Source organism: Rana temporaria, chromosome 7 (genome assembly GCF_905171775.1).
Source record: "Rana temporaria chromosome 7, aRanTem1.1, whole genome shotgun sequence".
NCBI lineage: Eukaryota > Metazoa > Chordata > Amphibia > Anura > Ranidae > Rana > Rana temporaria.
The window spans coordinates 85,703,659-85,730,064 of record NC_053495.1 but is presented as its reverse complement, the minus strand read 5'-3'; the positions used below and the strand labels follow the sequence as shown (position 1 = coordinate 85,730,064).

At 43.6% G+C, this 26,406-nt stretch overlaps 1 protein-coding gene across 1 annotated transcript in view; it reads right to left on the bottom strand.

The window, feature by feature from the left end:
- The window catches only part of GRIN2B (glutamate ionotropic receptor NMDA type subunit 2B), a 1,689,627-nt gene that overhangs the window by 749,168 nt on the left and 914,053 nt on the right, over positions 1-26,406 (bottom strand). The window lies entirely within an intron of this gene.

Below are 26,406 nucleotides of genomic sequence, written 5' to 3'. Positions count from 1 at the left end.
CCAAATTGCAGAATGAAGAATTATGCCGCGTACACACGATCATTTTTCGGCATGAAAAAAAACTTTGTTTTTCGTCATGTAGAAAAAACAACATTTTTCCAACTTCATCATTAAAATGACGTTGCCCACACACCATCGGTTTTTAAAAATGCTCTAGCAAAGCGCGGTGACGTACAACACGTATGATGGCACTATAAAGGAGAAGTTCCATGCAGATGACACCACCCTTGGGGCAGCTTTAGCTGATTCCGTGTTAGTAAAAGACGATTCGAGCTTTTCTGTCTGTTACAGCGTGATGAATGTGCTTACTCCATTACGAATGGTAGTTTTACCAGAACGAGCGCTCCCGTCTCATAACTTGCTTCTGAGCATGCGCGGGTTTTTAACGTCGTTTTAGCCCACACACGATCATTTTTTACAACCCGAAAAACGACATTGTTTAAAACGTTGTTAAAAAATGCAGCATGTTCGGAAAAAAAAATTGTCGTTTTTCAGAACCCGAAAAATTATGTGAAGCCCACACACGATCATTTTAAATGACATTTTTTAAAAACTATGTTTTTTTCATGCCGAAAAATGATCGTGTGTACGCGGCATAACACTCCAATAGATTAACCACTAACTCTACTTTAGTTGGGCTCTATGAGTCCAGCCTGGAGGAGGGCGAAGGAATTACCCTTTTTTATGTCAAACCTCTCCCTTCTTCACACCACAGTCCCAAAAAAATGTTCAAACACAAAATTTGCTTCAGTGCATGGACTTCACCCTTAGGTCTTAAACCCACTGACTTACCAACTAGAGTCCTGGGTTGACACCAATAAATTGTATCTCTTGTAAGAGATATATGTTAAAGTTTTTCAGAGGAAATTAAGGCCTCCTGTCTTCAGCTAGCTTTTGTTTGGTGCACTTAGGTGTCCTGTTTAGCAAGAGTGAACAAGGGTGTACTGTGGAGCTCCTAGGCATGCTGTTCGCTGTTTCTGCTTGACAGGAGGAAAGGCAGAAACAGCAGAAGGTGAGTACAACACCTTTTGTTCTACTGATGTATGCAAAAATAGGCAAAGTTGTCTGCATGCAGTGTTTTTCTGTATCTGTATGATGTATCTGTACAAAAGCCAGCTCACCAATCCCGCGACTGAGGCCCAAAAATAAATGTACTGGCAGGCAGGCTCTTCAGGTTGCTGGACTGGCTACCCCACAACCAGAACACTTTAAGCCTTCAGGGACCCGGGGTCCCTCTCTGGCAGGATGTCTGTCACCGACCTTGGAGTTGTAGCGGATTGCAGCACCCTTCTCCAGCATCCAGTCTTCTTCCTTGCCTCATGATCTCCCCTCTCGCTCCCAGGCAGCCTCTTGTTGTCCTTCCTTTCTCTTTCCCAAGGGCATGCTGGTGTACCACTATCCCCGAAGGAGCTGCTGGTTTAGATTGGGTTTTGCACGTTACCTCTAAGTTCGTTGTCAGGGGAAGAAAGTCTGTAGAAATTGCAATGTCCACACAAGATGTAAAACCTTCAACTATTTTAATTTTGCTGCATAAAACTTGTGAAGAAAGTGGAGAGTATAGAGAAAAGGGAAAGGTTCAGGTACGCGGTACAGAATGCACAAAAATATCTAAGTCCCAGTATTCACCACTCTCTCGTGAGTGGGTATTGCTCACCTGGATAGACCCCTCTCACATGGCCTAGCAGCCGGAATGGTGCACAAACAGTATGAGAACAGTCTCTGCCACAGACCGTCTGAGAACGAAAGATGGATAGTCAGGGATCCTCTGCCACAGGATTTAAGTCCCACACTTCCTACCTCACAGTAAAAGAGCCTTTAAGCCGATCTGATGGCCTGTAAGACAAATAGAGTTGTGGATCCCTTTATAACGAAGTCACCAGGCCTATCCCGAGACATTAGCTTGCCTTGCTTGGCAGTGGCGGTTCGTCCATAGAGGGCGCTGGAGCGCCGCCCCCTCTGGCTCTCACCGCCACTGAGTGAAATAACATAGATTCATGCATTGCACGAATCTATGTTATTTTCGCCGCTGCAGCTGTTATTCAGATGGTCGGCGCTCAATGTCCGGCCATCTGAATAACGCCAGCTGGTTGGCTGTAGGGAAATGTCTATCAAAGCCAGCGGCTCTGATAGGCTTTCCCAATACAGCCCTGAAGCTTATTCTCGGAGCGCACAGACTGTACGCCCCTTGAATAAGATGACAGGCGTCTCAGCCAATCAGGTTGGCCGGTTCTGGCTACCAGTAACCTGATTGGCTGAGACGCCTGTCAGTCATCGAGGGCGGGAGAAGACATCGTGGGACGTGGATGCCTAAAACCAGTAAGGTAAGTGCCGGGGGGGGGGGGGGGGAAACGCAATTTACAGGGCACAGTGGGGACAATTGGCACAGCGGCGACCTTTAAAGGGCACAGTGGTGACAATGTATGGCACAGTGGCTGCGTTTAATGGATGGCACAGTGGTGACAATGGAAGGCACAGTAGCTGCGTTTAATGGCATGGCACAGTGGTGACAATGGATGGCACAGTGACTGCGTTTAATGGCATGGCACAGTGGTGACAATGCATGGCACAGTGGTGACAATGGATGGCACAGTGACTGCGTTTAATGGCATGGCACAGTGGTGACAATGGATGGCACAGTGGCTGCGTTTAATGGCATGGCACAGTGGTGACAATGGATGGCACAGTGACTGCGTTTAATGGCATGGCACAGTGGTGACAATGTATGGCACAGTGGCTGCGTTTAATGGCATGGCACAGTGGTGACAATGCATGGCACAGTGGTGACAATGGATGGCACAGTAGCTGCGTTTAATGGCATGGCACAGTGGTGACAATGGATGGCACAGTGACTGCATTTAATGGCATGGCACAGTGGTGACAATGGATGGCACAGTGGCTGCGTTTAATGGCATGGCACAGTGGTGACAATGGATGGCACAGTGACTGCGTTTAATGGCATGGCACAGTGGTGTGAATTGATGGCACAGTGGCTGCGTTTGATGGCATGTAACAGTGGCTGCGTTTGATGGCATGTAACAGTGGCTGCGTTTGGGCACAGTGAGACTGCAATTTTTTTTTTCCTTTGCGCCCCCCCAAAAATTTTGAGCACCAGCCGCCACTGTTGCTTGGTCTCCACCAAGTGCTCCCCCAGTTTCCTTCGTTAAGCAACTTCCCCCAATTGGATGGACAGCTTGGGATCCCCTTTAGAATCATAGGCCCTAGCCAGCATAGCTGGGCCTACTCAATAGAGATTCAGCCTCGGACCAACATGATCCAGGGCTGGAATCGCACACACGTGCCTCGCGCCAGGAGGGTTACAAAGGCAAAAGACCCCAAAAAACAGCGTCTGCCCCTTAAGTACCCCTTACCAGCATGCACAGCGGGGCACAACTCCCACTGGGCTGTTGCTGAGAAGGGTCACCTAACACATCATGGTTCGCTTGTGTTCCAACATGGGCCTGAGGTGGGAACGCCACCTATAGGCAACAAGGAAAAATTCTACCAAGCATAACCATTAGCCAGAACAGAGGCTAATTTCATTGGAATTCAACAAAGTCTGAGCCCACTATTGGCTCAGACACCCTCTAAATTTAGAATAGCGCCCCAGTCATTGGTAGCAGAGTGCTACATACGCCCCCTGCTACAAAAAGACACTGTCCTCAGTGTCTGGGAAAATAAACACAGCACCTCAAGCCTAAGGGTTGGGTACGTGAACCAAAAACTTGGATGGGGAGAAAGAAAAGAAAGAAAGAAAGAAACAAAGTGTAACAAATGACATACATTTCAAAAAGACATCATCACATTATATATTACATATGACATTCTACCACCCTTCACAAACTGTCTAATGCCACCCCATTCTCCGATGGTCTTGACAGCAGATCTGGTACCTAAAAGAAAACACAAATATGCATAGAAAAACACTTTTTAAAGCATCAGAAATATTTACATAGAAGCAAAGCTGCACCTCTGAAGAGGTGAAACTTTCCTTCTCAAAGATTATGTACTAACTCTAAAGAGTCTCTTTTTTTCCTGTTCTGATGACCACTGCCACCTAGTGTCAGAGGTACAACAGTCTTTTAAGCAGGGGCTGAAACAAGAAGGAAAAAAACACATCTTGAACCCGACGTTCTCAGCACCCTATTCTGTCTATTTAATTCCCCAGAGTCCAGTAGTATAGCACAGGAGGGAAACAAAAAAAAAACAAAAAAACTCCTCCATATTCAGAAGCATCTTTTCTCCTGTGTGGTAAAATAGCAGAAGCAAGAAACAAAAAGAGTCCATCTGCTTGTTCACAGTTACAGGTAAAACCTGGAATCCGGCAAGGTCAGGGTGTTTCCTTGTTTGTCCAGGGTGGTAACAGAGTGCACAACATCATCTTCCCATACACTGCAGATGACCACCTGATCAGCATAAATGTGCCGGCCATAATTCCAAATCGGCTGGCATCTTCCAAACCGTTCAGCCACAAGAAAAGAGTCCCATTCCCTGAGGAGCTTTGGTATAGCCAGGCGGTCCCAAACGGCTTCATCATACCATTGCTCCCTGTTCTCTTCAATTTCCTGCATCACCTCTCTTGGTACATACGGGAACTCTAAACCATACTCTTTGGCTACTTTGTCCATAAGCATTCTCTGTAAACGGGCAATTTTGGGCAATGACCTTCCTGTCCCGGGCAATACACATGAGTCCGGGGAGCTCTTCGCCAAGGACTTAGCATGTTTACGTAGCGCTTCTTTGACTGGCAAAGTCCATATATCGTCACCCAGGGTCTTTGGAATGGGTGGCTGTCCACTAGAGCTGCACGATTCTGGGATTCTTTTGTATAAAATGAAGATCACAATTCTCTCACGATTCTCAAAAAAAATGTATTTAAAGTGGTAGTAAACCCCGTTCTTGTTTTGTTTTTTTAAAACTACCTGAAAGGCAAAAGCCATATTGAGCTAGTATGCACCGCATACTAGCTCATTATGGAATACTTACCTTGGAATGAATCATAGGGAACTTACCTGGTCCACGCCGAGGGAGAGGTCATCTTGCCTCGGCGTGTCTTCCGGGTATCGCCGCTCCAGCGCTGGAGACTTCTTGCCGGGAAGGTCTGGCGGCTGCCGGGCCTTTAGCTGAGGATCTTGCTGCGCATACGCCGCTGCAGTCAGCGGCGTATTGCAAGGGGAATATCTCCTAAACCGTTCAGGTTTAGGAGATATTCTTTATACCTACAGGTAAGCCTTATTATAGGCTTAACTGTAGGTAAAAGTGGTAGTACAGAGTATACTACCACTTTAAAGTTATTTTCAACACAAAACTGAGCTTATGTGCTTAAAAACAGTATATGTAAATCTGTCGGACTGTTTACATGTTAAATTTTAAAAGCCGCAGCAAACCTGTCGACCTTACATGCTTGCTAATGCGACAGACAGCTCTAAATGTGAAAATCAGAGGTATTCTGTCACATTAGCCAGCATGTAAGGTTTGCTGCTGCTTTTAAAATTTAACATGTAAACAGTCTGTCAGATTTTCATATACTTTATTTAAGCACATAAGCTCCGTTTTGTGTTAAAAATAACTGTGAAAGTTATTACTCTGTTCGGTGTAACAAGATGTCCGCTTGTCCCCCTTCTAACTAACATTACTGTACAAGAGTGTGGGGTGGAGCAAGATGGTGGCGACGAAACGTCACTTCATGAAGAGACAGTTGCCGCCGGGTGTACCAAGATGACCGCCGCTCCGGAGCTAGGCCGAAGTCGGGGACTTTCCTATGGCCGCACCCGAAAATCACGGTTCATCCGGCCCGGAGATCGTCGGAGGGGGGTGAATCGAGATTGTGATTAATTTACGATTAATCGTGCAGCTCTACTGTCCACTACGCAAAGCTGCATGTGGGAGCAACAACCTAACTTTTGCTCTGTAACAACTCCTAAACCATGGCCTCTCCTATGGTCCCGGGAACATATAGTATGAATTTCTTCTCCCCGCCCGGCAAGTAGGCGAGAACAGTCCTAGTCACTTCATCCCCAATCTCCATACCGGTTCCTGTCGTGGACTTCCCGGATACATCACCGCTCACGAGTTCCGGTTCTGGCAGGTGCTGGGGTAGGCCTCTACCACGGCAGTGGGAAGCCTTGACATATCCCACCTTCCGTTTCACAGGTGGGACGAGGGCACATGTCATGGCAGTAGTATCCGCTGTGATGTCCGCTAGAGGCTCCGTAGTGGCAGCAGCATTTACTCTGGATTCACTAGTTGCAGCAGATACAGTGCACGTAGGCTGTACCACAGGGGCAAAGGTGGCCTCCTCGGGAGTTACGGTGCCTGTGATCCAGTCCACCCGATAGGCGTGGGGCGGCACAGTGGGTTGTTCCACCTCAAACAGAAACTCCCCACAGGATAGTTATCGTCTGAATGGGTGCAACCGTATGATCAGTCCCTCGCATCCAGGGCACAGCAAGCCCAGGGTCTCCACATCCCGGCTAATGTAGAGCGTGAAGCATCCCCGGGGCTTTAGTTGGATCACTGTATCTGTGAGCGGGGCTCCGGTTTGCATAGCACCCACAGCATTGGGCATGGAGAACATCCTGGGCCCCGATATGGCTAGTGCCCAAGAAAAGGAAGACATGCTGCTCGATCTCCTCACTCGATCTGGCAACTTCTGGAATCACACACACGTGCCTCACGCCAGGATGGTCACGAGGCAAAGGACCCGAAAAACGGTGTCTGCCCTTTAAGTACCCCTTTCCCAGCATGCACAGCGGGGCACCACATCCACTGGGCTGCTGCCGAGAAGGGTCACTTAACACACCATGGTTCGCTTGTGTTCCAACATGGGCCTGAGGCGGTAACGCTACCTACAGGCAACAAGAGAAAATTCTACCAAGCATAACCATTAGCCAGAACAGAGGCTAATTTCACTGGAATTCAACAAAGTCTGAGCCCACTATTGGCTCAGACGCCCCCTAAATTTAGAAAAGCGCCCCAGTCATTGGGAGCAGAGTGCTACACTGGGGTGTGAGTATAATTTAGGGGTCTGATAATGTTGATATAGATATAGATATATAAATATAGACGTTCACTTTAAGGATTGATAATGCACCCTTGTTTGCTTTTTCACAGATGTTCACAGCTTTTAGTTTTGTCCTTGGAAATCAGACAGAAGACTGATAAGCCTGTTGAGAATAGACTTTCTACTAAACCAGTTTGAACTGACCAGAGACTCCTGGATAAGGTTTTTCTGCCAGTCACGTGATGTTACTACCCATTTAACTGTTCCCTTGCTATAAGGAAGAAATGGACTTTGATTGGACTAAACTATACGATCACACCTTTATCACACTTAGAATACACTTGATACACACCCATATCTTATGAATATTCATACGTATAAATTGTATATCCTGTAGTTGTAGGCTCAGAAACACTTTCACGTTTACTTGCTTAAATGCGATCTGTGTTGTCTTTCTCCAGGAAAAACATTGGGGCTGCTGGTGCTGAGGACTTTGTGTCCCAGAATCCTTTATTGCAGCAGTCCTGCCATTTAATTGGCTCTCCCCCTCTGCCAATAAGGAAGCAGGGGAGGAAACATAGTGGACAGCTTGATTAATGAGCACCACTCGTCATGCTGTGGAGTAAAAAGAAGAGGGAGGGGAAATCCCCCACAGTTACTGACATGCTCACTCTCACTGACAGTGAGCCTGTCTGTGTGTGAATCCCGGTGGTTTGGGGCCACGGCGGGCTGAGCAGCACCCGCTACATACAGTATATAAATAGGGACATTGACTCTGCATTCACACTACAACGCGGCGTATTTTACCGCGAATTGCCGCGACAAATTGCAGCGTTTTGTCCCGCGATTTGCCGCGACAAAACGCGGTAAAATACGCCGCGGTTACATACACAGGAGGGGTGATCAACATTGTCGGCTATGGCCGAACGCCGAAAGACGCCTGAAAAAAAGGTCCGGGACTTGTTTTGGGCTTCAGGCGTTCGGCGTGGAGATGTGAACCATCTCCATAGCCGACAATGTAAACTCACCCCTCCAGCGTATCAGGGGCTGCTGCGGCATCGCGCTTCAGGCGTATATACGCCTAGGTGTGAATGGACACTGAAGCAACATGTGTAAATACAGCCTTGATAAACTGGGCCCACATTTAATGCATTTTATAATAAATTAGAAAGTACCACACTACAGTATCTCCCTGAAGCTACTGGTAACCCATGCACTCTCAAACGTAAAACATTTTTTTTTCCTTTTTTCACAGCACTCTACACAGGTTTTGTACGTTTTAAATTTTTCCATGTGAAATGTGCTTTCAACTGTATCTGTTCAATTATAATGATGTCCTTTTTAAAGCAGTCAGCACACAACAAGGTCAATATTATCATTCTATTCATGCAGTAAAGCCTGAATATATGTTTTTCTAGTCAGTAACTATCGCACACCAGCCCAAACCAGATTCACATAAATTACTACCATAGTAGCACTGACATTGCTAAGAAAACAAAACGAAAGACTACAGGATAGAAATTAAATAGCCTGTAAAAGAAGATTCTTTATACTTACCCTTCTGGTACCTTGTTTGATAAAACTCTGCCATGATCCTGAACTCCAGACACTGCAGGTATCCCATTCCCAGGTGTGTTAAATAAATTTGATCCCCCCCGCTGCACAATAGGGTTCCTTGGCCAGCTTGTTCGTGCTGTAGTGGTGTATGAGTCAGTGGAAGGAACCACATCATGCAGCGGGAGGAGATGAGCTAAGTGAGAGGGACAATCCACAGGGAAGGCTGAGGTTAAGTCAGAGCAGTGAGCAGGGCTTTTTTGTATCTGCCTCCCAGTGTTTTGAATGAATGCTCACCTTATTACACTCTTTCAGGATGAGAGTCTCTACCGCCAACAGCATAAGGCAGCAAAATGTACAAAATGCACTCGTAAATCAAAGCTAATTACCCATAAGAAATCATGGAAACTCACCGCTGTGTGGTCCTGTACACACGGGCAAGAATCTCATCAGGAAAAAAACGTTATTTTCCCTGACGAGATTCTTGGCAAGAATCTCTTGCCGCCCGAGTCTACACACTGACCTTTTCAAAAGAACCGCGGTTCTCTTGAAAGGCAAGAATGCGGTTACATCATCGCGTACTACGAGCATGCGCTAGTCACATTCGATGCCGTCGCCGCCGTCTTGCTTCACCCTACCTATGCCGTGGAAGCTACCGCGCATGGTTCAAAGTCATTTCGAGCATGCGTGAGTTTCCACGGTGACAGGTACTTACACACGCTTGGGTTTCTCGTCGGGAAACAGGCCGACAAGAATCTCGATGAGAAAAAAAAAAGTGCAGGTTCTCATTTTTTCTCGTCGAGATTCTGGCCAGATTTCCTGACGAGAAACCTGAAAGCCTCGTACACACGAACGATTTTCCGTTCGAAAACCGGTCGTGTGTACAAGGCCTCAGTCTGCAATTATGACCGGGATGACTACCCTGCAATAGAGAGATCTTAAAGCAAGGCTTGAACCATTAATGGATGGGACAACTTCAATGGCAGTGAGGAGGATGGTCTATGTGAACAGCTTTACCCTGGATGCCTGCTTACTTAGATGTGCCTTTTTTAATCATCAACCATGTGAGTCGCTAAATGTTGTACCTTCATTAAATGTAACCATATTGCTACACTTAGAGGCACGTCTCTTCTCTTTTATACTCAGTTGTGACATGACTCTACTCTTATATCAAGACATCGCTTATATAACAAGTCAAAATGTATTTAAAAAATGTGCTTGTCTTGCAAAACGCTCTCAAACCAAGTAACCCTCAAAGCAAGGTTTTACTGTATTTATAATGCTATGCATGTTGCTGCTTTATATGCAGATTCTGCTTGAATCATGTTGGAGTTGGGAATAAATGTACACACTTAGGAGCAAGAATTAAAAATGATTTTATAGACCTTGTCAGTGACCTGAAACTCCCTGCAAAGCAGATACTGTAACTGTATACATATCTGACCCATGGTCCATGGTGTCAAACTTTGCTGCAATCAGGAGCAAAACTTGCTGAAATATCTTCTACATTTGACAATTGCCTCACAGCTCTGATCTTCAGCTATACTATACCTTTACAAATAACTGGATGTTAAAATAACATTATAAAATAACGCCAGTAGCTTTGCAGTGAGTTTTTCAAAGTTTCTTAAGGTTCTTGCAATAGTGTTTATTAGCGTTTTTTCCGATGGCACAAACATTTTAAAAACTGCTGGTGAGCTGCATTTTTAAGCACTTATTGGCAATTAGCAGGATTTTTTTGTTTTATGTTTAAATGTTTTTACAGCTGAAAACAACTGAAAGACTCTTCTCAGAACCCACTCGTTTTTTTTTTGTTTTTTTTTTAAGCCAAAAAACGCTCCAGCCAAAAACTGCTGATAATAGCCTATGTGGACACATAGGATAACATGATGGGGAGTTTATTGACTTTAGAAAAAAATGGCTGCTGTAAAAACATCCAAAAATGTCCAATGTGCATGAGGCCTCAATCTTTTTGTATCTCTTGATGAGAAAATTTGTATTCAAATTTGTGAAAATGCAGAATCCATGCCTAAACTTACTAAATTAATGTTGTCCATCCCTGGAGATATCACGCTTCTATAATTTTACACAATGGGACTTTACTTCTAGCATTCAGATAAATTAATTCAAAGAATAAAGATATATTTAACTATGACAAATACATTACCAGGTTCGGTTCGCAGGAGAACATGCAAACTGGCAAAAAGTTTGTGTGAACACGCGAACACCCCATCTATGGGACACAAATGTGGAAAATCAAAAGTGCTAATTTTAAAGGCTAATATGCAAGTTATTGTTATAAAAAGTGTTTGGGGACCTGGCCTAGGGGACATGTATGAATACAAAACAAATTGAAACTGTTTTTTTTTTGCTAGAAAATTACTTAAAACCCCCAAACATTATATATTTCTTTCTAACACCCTAGAGAATAAAATGGCTGTCATTGCAATACTTTTTGTCACACCGTATTTGTGCAGCGGTCTTACAAGCACACTTTTTTTGGAAAAAATACACTTTTGTTAAATAAAAAAATAAGACAACAGTAAAGTTAGCCCATTTTTTTAATATATTGTGAAAGATAATGTTACGCCGAGTAAAATGATACCCAACATGTCACACTTTAAAATTTTGCCCGCTCGTGGAATGGCGTCAAACTTTTACCCTTAAAAATCTCCATAGGAGACATTTAAAAAATTCTATAGGTTGCATCTTTTGAGCTACAGAGGAGGTCTAGGACTAGAATTATTGCTCTTGCTCTAACGATCGCGGTGATATCTCACTTGTGTGGTTAGAACACCGTTTTTATATGTGGGCACTACTCCCGTATGCGTTCGCTTATGCGCGCAAGCTCGTCGGGACGGAGCTCTTTAAAAAAAATGTTTTTGGTTTTCTTATTTATTTTTATTTATTTTATAAATTTTTACACTGAAAAAAAAAATTGATCACTTTTATTCCTATTACAAGGAATGTAAACATCCCTTGTAATAGAAAACAGCATGACCTCTTAAATATGAGATCTGGGGTCAAAAAGACCTCAGATCTCATATTTTTACTTAAATGCAAAAAAAATAAAAAAAATTGTCATTTGAAAAAATTATAACAAGAAAATATTGCGTTTTGACGTCACTTCCGCCCTGCTATGCTATGGGGAAGGGTGGGGGCCATCTTGCCCTCACTCGTATCCCAGCCGAGCAGGGGACAGGACCGATCGTCTCTGCCGCTACCAACGGCTCCGGTAAGCGGCGGAGGGCGCGGGAGAGTGGCGGGAGGGGGGCCCTTTGCCGCCGCCGATAACGGTGATCTCGCCGTGGAGACCACCGTTATCGTTTACAGGACCGCTTAAGGAAAAGATGGATATCTCGGTTGTGGCAGCTGCTGCTGCCATTACCGAGATATCCATCTTTAAAAACAGGACGTATATAGTCATGAGCGGGTCCTTAAAGCGGAGGTTCACCCTAAAAACAAGTATATACCATTCCATCCAGCATACTGCCGACATGTACAGTATGCTGTTTTTTATTTTTTTCGCTGTACATACCGCCGTATAGCTATTTTCCCCACCAGCTTACGGGTAGTGGATCCCACGGGAGTGGGCGTTCCTATTCAGAGACTAAGTGATTGACATGATGACAAAAGCTTCCCTCCGGCGCATAATGCGCGTCACCAGTTTCCGAAAGAAGCCGAACTGCGAGTCGGCTCTATACGGCGCCTGCGCACCGATGTTCGGCTTCTTTCGGAAACTGATGACGTGCATTATGCGCCGGAGGGAAGCTTGTGTCATCACGTCAATCACTTAGTCTCTGAATAGGAACGCCCACTGGGAAAAATAATTTTATAGCTAATAACAAGACTTTTAATTTAAGCTCCTTTTATAATTGTTCTACGACATATGTAGTATATTGCATTTCATGTCCTTGTGGTCTCTTGTATGTAGGCAGAACGATTAGAGCCCTACGCACTAGATTTGGGGAACACCGTCGAGCTGTTCATGCGGGTAATCCCAAATATAGTGTTGCACGCCATTTTGCGACGCATCATCACAAAGACACCACTGCTTTGCAGGTCTGGATTATTGAGGCCATACCTGAAACCCCTACTGCAGTTGGACGATTTCAACGTCTTTGTAGACAAGAATTTTTTGGGATTTATTCTTTAAATATGGCCTAAACGAGGAAATAGAGACCAACACCAGTATTTAATTTATTTTATTGATTCTTAAAAAAAAATAACTTTTTCTTGCATATTTGTTATGGAGGATATCTATGTGCATATACACTTTTTGGGAGTACACTAACACTTACGCATATGGATACAGGATCCTTTATGTGTTTGTTTGTGTATATATACTGTTGATGTATTACTATTTTCCATGTGTCCACCTAAATTACCATATATGTATTTATTCATTTATTTATTCATTATAATTTAATAATTTCATTTATTAATTTCCCGTATCCCAACATATCCCTACATATGTAGTATTCCCTTAATATTAATATATTTTTTGGATTTTTTTGGAATTTTATTGGATTATTTATTATTTTTTTGTAATATTTTTTTCTGTAACAATAGTCAAAACATTTATCTCCCCCTTTTAATGTTCTATTAATCTCTCTTTGATTTATTTACTTATTACTTATTATTATAATTATTAATAATCAATTTTCTTCATTTAATATATATATATATATATACTTAATTTCATTTATTATTATTATTTTTCCTTATTGATCAATACATACTGGTGCGGTCATTTTACCTCGTAGGATCTCGACACGCTTGGGACACACAGTCATACACACAGATATACATATATATATACTGGGCCAATTTGGACAAGATCCAATTTACCTACCAGCAGGTTTTGGACATGGATTGTTCTAATTTAGATTATTGGTGTCTGGTTTCTAATTGATTGGTGTTTGGGATCCGTGCGACGACGGAGCGTTGTGCTCCACGCTGACACACACGTCGTCTTAATCGGCGTTTCCTGCTTCCCCGTGGCTCCCAGGGACACTGGAATTCCATCACACCCAGCTCTCTTGTCTGCCGAGGATTTTGGTTTGGGACCAGGGATCGCTGAGCACCCTTAGTGACACCGGACCGACACTACTTATATGCCTTGTATCTCCCCTGTTTTGTGAGTAGCCATTTGTCTGTATGTTATACATATTTTTATTAAATTTTCTATTCTGCTGCACTTAGATTGGCGCATCCTCTTTTCTCTCGTGCCCATAGAAGATAATGGGCCTGAATTTGCACCTGAGCCGCACCGCAATGCCTAGAAAACGCACACGTTTTTTCGGCAATGCGCAGTGCAAATGCATCACACATACGTGAACCAGCCTCATTGAAATCAATGTATTTTATAATGTTATGCGAATTGAATGCGGTTTAATCCGCAACCAATTCGCATAGGTGTGAGCCCAGCCTGAATCTTCAAATACGGTAAGATTGGTTCTGTCAAGCTCAGTAGATTGTGTATATAGGTTGAACTAGATGGAATTGTGTCTTTTTTTTAACCAGTGTTGGAAAAGTTTTTTTTTATGTGTATTGTGTGACTATTTGTAGGAATGTAAAATGGCTTCTAAGGACACGTTGCCTTAACTAGCCTAATTCTATTGTTTGTTTTACTTCCTTAAATCAAACCTTAGCAAGAGTTGTAAAGAGACACTGTGATTGGCAATAAAGCTGTTTGCGTCATGAGCCACCGGTGGTCTTTAAGCCAATAGTATACTTCCTGTTGACCATATAAGAAGGTCATACACCTCGTGTCTGTATGGGACTTTTGCTTTTTCACTTGGCATGTAGATTTCCATCCAGTTGTACCGGTGAAACTGAAATAAAGTTATCTTGCTTCTGAAACACTTGAAGTTTGACTGATCACAGGGGAAGAATTATCCTATCATTTTGGTCCTTCGAGCCGCAACCAATGCGTGAAGCCCGGGTCCAATGGTTCTGATCGATCAGAAATCGGTGAGTATCGGATCTCAAAACTCACTGAGAAAATAAGTCCCCCCACTTAACATTAGTGGTCAAATAGGGGCCGATTGCCACCAGGACCCGGGTTCAACCATCTGGTTCCGATCCTGCCGTGATCCAGTCCTTCTAGTGTGTTTTGGAGGTAAGATACTTTAAATTACATTTTTTTCTCTCTCTCTCTAAGTCTATTTTTTTTTCTTTTTCTCTGCTTGATTCTGGTTCTGATGAGTTGTGATAACAGACATTGAGACTGATTGTATGACATCTTAATAGTCCACTGTAAAACAGGCATTTGGGGCGTTGCCTGAGGTAAAAATGGACGTCGCCTGCTGTCCGGGACAGATAAAAAAATAGAGATTTGAAGGGTATACCGAATGTCGTAGGTTGCGGACCCGACAATTCAAGCGCTAAAAGTAGCTGAGTAATCTAAATAGATTGCGAGACCTACTTTCTTCTTTGTGATCACTTTTTTCTGTAATACCATCTCCTTCTTTCTTTCTAATGGTTAACCTTTCTAACTTTACCATTTTTTTTTTATTTTTTTTTAACAGTGCTGGGGTTTTAACAATTTTTTGATTCTCCCCATAGTGTAGGGTGTTTTTATATTTTAGATTTTACTCTATTCTTATTGTTATCCTGACCTAAGTGTTGCTACCCCAGTGTTTTACACGTTAACAGAAAGTCTGATTACTGCTGACAGGGAACTTGTCTGTTAAGGCAGTTATATGTTTTGTGTGTCTGCATTTTTGTGGTTAGACTCTGGGCTCAATTCCCCCAACCCCCCCCCTTCAGACATTTGTACTGATAAGAAATTGTCCGGCAATTTAAGCTAAGTGCACTTCCCCTTTTATGTGTGTGGGTGCGCGTGTTAATTCTGATCAGGTCACTCTATTTTTTTTTTTTTGTTTTGTTTTGTTTGTGTTTTAAACCAAATTAACTTAGAAAAAAAAAAAAAAAAAAGTGGGGGTGAAGGTATAGATTGTGGTGATAAGAAATGTATGCATAACAAAGACCCTAAAATTGTGATATACTGTGCTAAAAGGAAAAGAAAATGTGTTTTTTAGAATCATTTTACTGTAAAAGGTTGCCAGAATTTGGTGAAAAAAGCTAAAATTGTTAAGATCAGAGAAGGTGTAAGTTAGAAATGGCGGCATCCTGGCTTGAACATGCTAGAAGAACAAAAGAAAAATACCAAGCCCAACTCCCCCTGGTGGACAAAGAGGATCATTTAATTTGTAGCACCCAGAGACCACCTCCTTATAATGGTCCTCCCCCTCAGGTGCAAGCCACTGCCCAGAGTACCACCCTCCCTGTGACATCCACCCCTGTCAGAGGAACCGCCTCTGAACAAGACCCTAACCCTACTTCCTTAATCTCTCCAGATAGCAGTAAGATCTCGGAGCTGAACAGATCAATCCTTGAAACTTTAACTGACGTCATAGCCTAGAGATCAAGTAAACCTCCTATTAGGTATGGTGTAGATGATGGTGAAGTATACCCTTTGATAGAAGTCCCAAACCCCAGGGGAGGACAGGCTGACGGGTTGGGAGGACAGCATCCCCTGACAATGACTGTTTTCAGGCCATGGACTGAGAAGGACATACAAAAGGCTACAGAACACATATAACATCCAAAATTAGGTCCAGTGGAATTTATTGAAAACATAGTGGGATTACGGAACAGTTACAAGTTGAACGGGGTGTAGGTAGAGAGAGCCCTGAGGAGAGTGCTGGGATCAGATTGGGCTTCCGTAAAGGGGGATTGGGACCCTTGCGGCCTAGCAGACGAACAGGGGCGAAGAGATCCATTACCTTCAGATAGCCCAGACTTGGGAAACAGGTTGACTGCATTACTGAATAGATGTCAGCTTAGATGGATTCAAAGGACTGATTGGCAGAAAATAAATATGACAGTACAAGGAGAGTGTCAGTGACTACCTAAATAAACTACGAGAGTTTTTTAAAGTGTTCTCCGGGCTCCCCGAAGCTGAGGATGTGAATAGTGCATATCAGCAACAGCTAAAAATAGCTTTTGTAAATGGATTAAAACAGGATCATAAGGATTACATTGTTAAAAATATGGTTATTTACGGAACTGCATCAGTTCTAGATGTTTTACAATATGCTAAACATTCAGAGAAGTATCTGAAAACAATGGGAAACAAATTTGAAAGTAAAGGTTTTTGTGCAAAGTGTTGAAGGAGATGAGGATGTAGAGGAGTACACTGCCGAGGCGGAAACAGAGGAGTCCCATAGAAGGAAGCAGAGGAGGGTATTGCCTCTGTAATAGATACATTTTTACAAACAGAGGTGGTTATGCTGTGTCCTGACAGCCCCTGTAACACCCCTCTTTTCCCTGTTAAGAAGGCTCCGCCTTCCACAGGATTTACAAGCTGTTAACCAGGCAGTTATACCAAGAGCTCCTGTGGTACCAGATCCTCACACACTATTGAATAATTTGGATCCAGGGAATGAATTCTTCTCTGTGATTGATATCAGTAATGTTTTTTTTTAGTTTTCCAGTGCACCCCGACTATCAATTTTGGTTTGCCTTCATTTACTGGGGGAAAAGGTATACCTTCACAAGGTTGCCCCAGAGCTATTGTGAGTCCCCCACCATCTTTTCACAGGCAATGTCCACAAACTTGGCTCAATTTGTGCCCCTAGGGGGAAGCCAGCTCCTCCTCTATGAAGACACATTCTAGTGGCATCTCCCTCAGAGGAGGTTTGTAGGACTGATACAATGGTTCTGTTGTATTTTCTCCATGATCAAGGGCATAAGGTAAATAACACTAAAACTCTAGTTGTGGCAACAGGTCAAATACTTAGGATATAATATCTCAAAAGAAGGTCGGCACCTGGATGAAGCGAGAATTTGAATCCTCCTACAGGTGTCGAGACCAAAAAAACAAATGATGTATTATTTGGGCATGAGGAATTTTTGTAGGGTTTGGATCCCCGGGTATTCAATATTGACCGCCCCGTTGGTCCATGCTTTACATGGTAACCCCATGGCCCCACAGGATGCTATTAAATGGAGTGAGGAAACAGAGATAGCTTTTACTGACCTAAAACAAGTCCTTTCTAGTTCATCAGTGCTAGCCTTAACGGACTATGACAAACCTTTCAAACAAACAGTAGATTTAAGGGAAGGTCACATGACATCAGTACTTACACAGTCACATGGTGAGCGCCAGAGACCAATTGCTTACTATTCTACAAAACTAGACAGTGTAACTAGAGCACTTCCACCCTGTGTACAGGCAGTGGTAGCTGCAGCCGAAGCAGTTAAGGCCTCAGCATCTATAGTGCTATATATTACCTGCTGACACTGATAGTACCTCATGCAGTATCTGTTATTCTTTTACAACAAAAGATATCACATTTGAGCCCGGCACGACACCTTTCCTGTATGACGATACTCTTGACACAACTTCACTTAACGATACAGAGGTGTACTACATTAACCACTTGCCGACCTGCTCATGTACATATACGTCAGCAGAATGGCACGGACAGGCACATGTACGTACCTGTACGTCCTCTGCTTGACGGCGGTGGGGGGTCCGATCGGGACCCCCCCCGGTACATGGCGCGGGTCGGTAATCTTCAGGAGCGATCCGGGATGCGGGGGCGGCAGTTCGTTTTTGTCCGCCCCCTCCGGATCGCTCCCCAGCCAATCAGCTTCCTCCCCCGCCCTCCTCTGCCTGCATTGTAAACACAGGCAGAGGAGGAAGTGATGTCACCGCTCCTCCCGCCGGTATTTTCGTCCGGCGGAGGAGCGGAGACATCACACAGTGAGTACACAAGCACTACACTGACACCTGTACACATAGGCTTACGATCCCCCCCCCGGTCACCCCCCGATTGCCCCCACCAGCCCCCCCCTGTCACACCGTCACTAAATTGCAGTGATCATTTACTGATCACTGCATTTAGTTTCAGTGTGACAGGCAGTTAGTGTCAGGCAGTTAGTGTTAGGTCCAGGATAGCCCCCCCCCCCCCCCCCCCCAATAAAGGTTTTAACCCCTTGATCACCCCCTAGTTAACCCTTTCACCCCCCTTTTTCCAGCGTCACTAAGCGATCGTTTTTCTGATCGCTGTATTAGTGTCGCTCGTGCCACTAGGTAGCTAGTTTTTTTTTGAGGTTCGCCGCCATGTTTTTATAGCGTTAGAAAATTTATGGGGGTACCTAACGCTATAAAAACATGGCGGCGAACCTCAAAAAAAACTAGCTACCTAGCGGCACGAGCGACACTAATACAGCGATCAGAAAAACGATCGCTTAGTGACGCTGGCAAAAAGGGGGTGAAAGGGTTAACTAGGGGGTGATCAAGGGGTTAAAACCTTTATTGGGGGGGGGGGGTAGGGGGCTACACTGGACCTAACACTTTTAACCCCTTGATCACCCCCTAGTTAACCCTTTCACCCCCCTTTTGCCAGCGTCACTAAGCGATCGTTTTTCTGATCGCTGTACTAGTGTCGCTCGTGCCACTAGGTAGCTAGTTTTTTTTTAGGTTCGCCGCCATGTTTTTTTTAGCGTTAGAAAATTTATGGGGGTACCTAACGCTATAAAAACATGGCGGCGAACCTCAAAAAAAACTAGCTACCTAGCGGCACGAGCGACACTAATACAGCGATCAGAAAAACGATCGCTTAGTGACGCTGGCAAAAGGGGGGTGAAAGGGTTAACTAGGGGGGTGATCAAGGGGTTAAAACCTTTATTGGGGGGGGGGGTAGGGGGCTACCCTGGACCTAACACTTTTAACCCCTTGATCACCCCCTAGTTAACCCTTTCACCCCCCTTTTGCCAGCGTCACTAAGCGATTGTTTTTATGATCGCTGTATTAGTGTCGCTCGTGCCACTAGGTAGCTAGTTTTTTTTTGAGGTTCGCCGCCATGTTTTTATAGCGTTAGAAAATTTATGGGGGTACCTAACGCTATAAAAACATGGCGGCGAACCTCAAAAAAAAAACTAGCTACCTAGTGGCACGAGCGACACTAATACAGCGATCAGAAAAACGATCGCTTAGTGACGCTGGCAAAAGGGGGGTGAAAGGGTTAACTAGGGGGTGATCAAGAGGTTAAAACCTTTATTGGGGGGGGGGGTAGGGGGCTACACTGGACCTAACACTTTTAACCCCTTGATCACCCCCTAGTTAACCCTTTCACCCCCCTTTTGCCAGCGTCACTAAGCGATCGTTTTTCTGATCGCTGTATTAGTGTCGCTCGTGCCGCTAGGTAGCTAGTTATTTTTTGAGGTTCGCCCGCCAGGTTTTTATAGCGTTAGGTACCCCCATACATTTTCTAATAAAGGTTTTAACCCCTGATTGCCCCTAGAGTTAACCCTTTCACCCCCCTATTGCCAGCATCACTAAGCGATCGTTTTTCTGATCGCTGTATTAGTGCCGCTGGTGCCGCTAGGTAGCTAGTTATTTTTTGAGGTTCGCCCGCCAGGTTTTTATAGCGTTAGGTACCCCCATACATTTTCTAATAAAGGTTTTAACCCCTGATTGCCCCTAGAGTTAACTCTTTCACCCCCTACTGCCAGCGTCACTAAGCGATCGTTTTTCTGATCGCTGTATTAGTGTCGCTGGTGCCGCTAGGTAGCTAGTTATTTTTTGAGGTTCGCCCGCCAGGTTTTTATAGCGTTAGGTACCCCCATACATTTTCTAATAAAGGTTTTTAACCCCTGATTGCCCCTAGAGTTAACCCTTTCACCCCCTATTGCCAGCGTCACTAAGCGATCGTTTTTTTCTGATCGCTGTATTAGTGTCGCTGGTGCCGCTAGGTAGCTAGTTATTTTTTGAGGTTCGCCCGCCAGGTTTTTATAGCGTTAGGTACCCCCATACATTTTCCAATAAAGGTTTTAACCCCTGATTGCCCCTAGAGTTAACCCTTTTACCCCCTATTACCAGCGTCACTAAGCAATCATTTTTCTGATCGCTGTATTAGTGCCGCTAGGTAGCTAGTTATTTTTTGAGGTTCGCCCGCTAGGTTTTTATAGCGTTAGGTACCCCCCATACATTTTCTAATAAAGGTTTTAACCCCTGATTGCCCCTAGAGTTAACCCTTTCACCCCCCTATTGCCAGCATCACTAAGTGATCGTTTTTCTGATCGCTGTATTAGTGCCGCTGGTGCCGCTAGGTAGCTAGTTATTTTTTGAGGTTCGCCCGCCAGGTTTTTATAGCGTTAGGTACCCCCATACATTTTCTAATAAAGGTTTTAACCCCTGATTGCCCCTAGAGTTAACTCTTTCACCCCCTACTGCCAGCGTCACTAAGCGATCGTTTTTCTGATCGCTGTATTAGTGTCGCTGGTGCCGCTAGGTAGCTAGTTATTTTTTGAGGTTCGCCCGCCAGGTTTTTATAGCGTTAGGTACCCCCATACATTTTCTAATAAAGGTTTTTAACCCCTGATTGCCCCTAGAGTTAACCCTTTCACCCCCTATTGCCAGCGTCACTAAGCGATCGTTTTTTTCTGATCGCTGTATTAGTGTCGCTGGTGCCGCTAGGTAGCTAGTTATTTTTTGAGGTTCGCCCGCCAGGTTTTTATAGCGTTAGGTACCCCCATACATTTTCCAATAAAGGTTTTAACCCCTGATTGCCCCTAGAGTTAACCCTTTTACCCCCTATTACCAGCGTCACTAAGCAATCATTTTTCTGATCGCTGTATTAGTGCCGCTAGGTAGCTAGTTATTTTTTGAGGTTCGCCCGCTAGGTTTTTATAGCGTTAGGTACCCCCCATACATTTTCTAATAAAGGTTTTAACCCCTGATTGCCCCTAGAGTTAACCCTTTCACCCCCCTATTGCCAGCATCACTAAGCGATCATTTTTCTGATCGCTGTATTAGTGTCGCTGGTGCCGCTAGGTAGCTAGTTAGTGCCAGTAACGCTTACACCCACGCGCAAAACATACTCCCCCCATATGTGGAATTACACCCCAAAATACATTCTGCTGCTTCTCCTGAGTACGGGGCTACCACATGTGTGAGACTTTTTGGGAGCCTAGCCGCATACGGGACCCCAAAAAACAATCACCGCCTTCAGGCTTTCTAAGGGTGTAAATTTTTGATTTCACTCCTCACTACCTATCACAGTTTCGAAGGCCATAAAATGCCAAAATAGCACAAAAACCCCCCAAATGACCCCATTTTGGAAAGTAGACACCCCAAGCTATTTTCTGAGAGGGATGTCGAGTCCATGGAATATTTTATATTTTGACACAAGTTGCGGGAATATGATAAACTGATTTTTTTTGCACAAAGTTGTCACTAAATGATATATTTCTCACACATGCCATGGTTATATGTGGAATTGCACCCCAAAATACATTCTGCTGCTTCTCCTGAGTACGGGGATACCACATGTGTGGGACTTTTTGGGAGCCTAGCCACGTACGGGGCCCCGAAAACCAATCACCATCTTCAAGATTTCTAAGGGCATACATTTTTGATTTTACTCCTCACTACCTATCACTACCTATCACAGTTTTGAAGGCCATAAAATGCCAAGATGGCACACAACCCCCCCAAATGACCCCATTTTGTAAAGAAGACACCCCAAGCTATTTGCTGAGAGGCATGTTAAGTCCATGGAATATTACATTTTTTTGCCCCAAGTGATTGAATATTGACCAAAAAAAAAATAAAAAAAAAAATTACAAAACGTTGTCACTAAATGATATATTTCTCACACATGCCATGGTTATATGTGGAATTGCACCCCAAAATACATTCTGCTGCTTCTCCTGAGTACGGAGATACCACATGTGTGGGACTTTTTGGGAGCCTAGCCAAGTACGGGACCCCGAAAACCAATCACCGCCTTCAAGATTTGTGTGAGTGAAATCAAAAATGTATGTCCTTAGAAATCTTGAAGGTGGTGATTGGTTTTCGGGGTCCCGTACGCGGCTAAGCTCCCAAAAAGTCCCACACATGTGGTATCCCCGTACTCAGGAGAAGCAGCAGAATGTATTTTGGGGTGCAATACCACATATAACCATGGCATGTGTGAGAAATATATCATTTAGTGACAACGTTTTGTAATTTATTTTTTATTTATTTTTTTGGTCAATATTCAATCACTTGGGGCAAAAAAAATTAAATATTCCATGGACTCAACATGCCTCTCAGCAAATAGCTTGGGGTGTCTTCTTTCCAAAATGGGGTCATTTGGGGGGGTTGTGTGCCATCTTGGCATTGTATGGCCTTCAAAACTATGATAGGTAGTGAGGAGTGAAATCAAAAATTTATGCCCTTAGAAATCTTGAAGGTGGTGATTGGTTTTCGGGGTCCCGTACGCGGCTAGGCTCCCAAAAAGTCCCACACATGTGGTATCCCCGTACTCAGGAGAAGCAGCAGAATGTATTTTGGGGTGCAATTCCACATATAACCATGGCATGTGTGAGAAATATATCATTTAGTGACAACTTTGTGCAAAAAAAAATCAGTTTGTCATATTCCCGCAACTTGTGTCAAAATATAAAATATTCCATGGACTCGACATGCCTCTCAGCAAATAGCTTTGGGTGTCTACTTTCCAAAATGGGGTCATTTGGGGGGGTTTTGTGCTATTTTGGCATTTTATGGCCTTCGAAACTGTGATAGGTAGTGAGGAGTGAAATCAAAAATTTGCGCCCTTAGAAATGCTGAAGGCGGTGCTTGGTTTTCGGGGTCCCGTACGTGGCTAGGCTCCCAAAAAGTCCCACACATGTGGTATCCCCGTACTCAGAAGAAGCAGCAGAATGTATTTTGGGGTGCAATTCCACATATAACCATGGCATGTGTGAGCAATATATCATTTAGTGACAACTTTTTGTAATTTTTTTTTTATTTTTATTTTTTTGTCATTATTCAATCACTTGGGACAAAAAAAAAAAATATTCAATGGACTCAACATGCCTCTCAGCAGTTTCCCTGGGGTGTCTACTTTCCAAAATGGGGTCATTTGGGGGGGTTTTGTACTGCCTTGCCATTTTAGCACCTCAAGAAATGAGATAGGCAGTCATAAAATAAAAGTTGTGTAAATTCCAGAAAATGTACCCTAGTTTGTAGACGCTATAATTTTTGCGAAAACCAATAAATATACGCTTATTGCGATTTTTTTTACAAAAGACATGTGGCTGAATACATTTTGGCCTAAATGTTTGACTAAAATTTAGTTTATTCGATATTTTTTACTTTTTGTTATAAGAAAAATCTTTTGTTTTCAAAATTTTCGGTCTTTTTCCGTTTATATCGCAAAAAATAAAAATCGCATAGGCAATCAAATACCATCAAAAGAAAGCTCTATTTGTGGGAAGAAAAGGACGCAAATTTCGTTTCGGTACAACATTGCATGACCGCGCAATTACCAGTTAAAGCAGCGCAGTGACAAATTGTAAAAACACCTTGGGTCTTTAGACAGCGTATTGGTCCGGGGCTTAAGTGGTTAAACCCATCCACACTACTACCACTCCCTACTGATGGCCATAAACATAACTGTACTGTTGCCATCGCTGAAAAGGTACTGCCTCAAAGTGATTTGAAAAATGTACCTTTATCTAATCCTGACAGGATGCTTTTTGTTGATGGCTCCAGTAGGAAAAATCCAGATGGTACAAATGCAACTGGATATTCAGTAGTGACACAGGATGAAATCTTGGAAGCTAAGCCTTTACCAAAACATTATTCAGCACAAGTAGCAGAACTTGTAGCACTGACAAGAGCATGCATAATTACAAAAGGAAAATCTGTAACCATATACACAGATAGTCAATATGCATTTTCAACTGTACATGTTTTTGCACAACAATGGAAAAACAGGGGGATGGTGACCTCTAGTGGTAAGCCAATTTCACACATGGACTTTATTCTAGAACTTCTAGATGCAATACAGTTACCAAAAGAGCTTGCAATATGCAAATGTCAAGCACACACAAAACATACAGACCCCATCTCGTAGGGAAATAAAAGAGCAGATGAAGCGGCTAAAATAGCGGCACAAGAAACACATCAAATAATGACAGAACTGGAAATCATAGAGATAGATCATACAGTCCTTACTGATATGCAGCAGAATGCTCCCCCCCGGGGAGAAAAAATATTGGAAAACAAAAGGTTGCACAATGATAGATAACATTTACATATCACCTGAAGGAAAACCGGTATTGCCAAAATCCCTATTTAGGTATTCAGCAGTGTTGACACATGGAGTAACTCATGTGTCAAACAGGGGGGTGACTGAGATGTTAAGTAAGGTATGTACAGCCTATGGCTTCACAAACTACTCAAAAACTTTTTGTTCTCAATGCATTGGATAAATGTGGAAGGAATAAGGATTGCAGAGAGGTCTACCTGGACTCACCAGTCCCATTGCAAAAAGGTTTTACAGGCAGAGCAGGGTCAGTTGGCGGCAGAGCTCTGGTAAAGTCCGGCTACAAAGGGAGGTTCTGCACAAGGTGGGGCTTATCTCAAACCGGTGAAGAACTCCATTACCTTACCCCCCAGGGCTCTGTAGCTGGTTAGGATGGAAGGGACAGTAATTATTTTGGGTCTACTGGTGACTCTAGGTGAGACGTCTATACGTGGAGGCAGAAACTGGAAAGAAAAGGAACCTCTAGAATGGGCAAGTACGGGGAAGGCCTTGAACTTAACCTTCATAGAAGGAGTAACTAGTACCATTTTAGTTGATTTTTGCCAAATAGTGGACTGTGGGGACTTAACTGAAGCAAGAAGGCTCCAATGGGCAGATAAATATGTTTGTTATATTCCAAGTGGAACTGACTGTTCAGTATGGAACCAGGTCCTGTGGAACACAGCACACCAAGATTGGGGGTACAACATTCTAGGCATAAATGGTTTAAAAGAAAGACTTACCATAACAAAGGCAGCCAATTCTCCCTGTACCCATGGCAGAGATTGCAATCAATTGCTGATAACATTAAAAGAACCTCAAAAAAAGGATCCACGGTTATATTCTATGGGATCATGGGTGTCGGGAACAGATCCTTTAGGTACATTTTTCCTCGAGGTATTACCACCCAATAAAACCAAACAGGAAAAGGTAGACACAGAAGAGAAAGAAGAAGGCCATACTAAGATAGAAGTTCTGAGTAACACTGTAAGATTTACTAACCTAAGAGTAGAAGATGCCATAGCTTTGGAGATGGGTTACCAAGAAAGAAAATGAGTGGTTAGAATGGTTGAGGTACATGGTTAAAACTCTAAAAAGGGAAAACTGTTTAGTTTGTGCTGGAGCTAGACCACATTTAGCGACAGTTCCTTTTCCTCTAGATTACAATACAGATCCAGAAGGTTTTACAATGTATGCTGCGGTTGTATAATAAGAGTTATAAACCAGAAACAAATTCTACCTGTCACACATTGAGTTTGTTGTTTCCCCCAGTGCAGAGACCTCAGATACCTCCAGCGGTTGCTACGTATCCGGGCAATTTTACTTGTTTTACACTCCCAGGGAACAGTAGCGCGGTGGATCTTGGGTCACTACCTGATGACTGCTGTACGAAGAGGATTAACAAGGAACATGGTGACTGGGTGGAACATGACATTCAGAGAGCTGATGTCTGGTGGATGTGTGGGGATAAGAAACTGCGAGCTAGGGTCCCAGCCAATGCCTGAGGGGATTGTGCTATGGTCCAGCTAGTTATGCCCCTGAGAATCCTGTCAGAACACCCGTGGACTAAGAGTCACCAACGGTATCAAAGGGACACCTCTCCCAAAGGTTCATTTGACTCCCAGATCTACATAGATGAGATTAAAGTTCCTTGAGGGGTGCCGAATGAGTTTAGGACCAAGGAGTCAGGTAAAGGCTGGGTTTGAGTCTCTTTTCTGGTGGGTGACTATAAATAAAAATGTTGACTGGATTAAC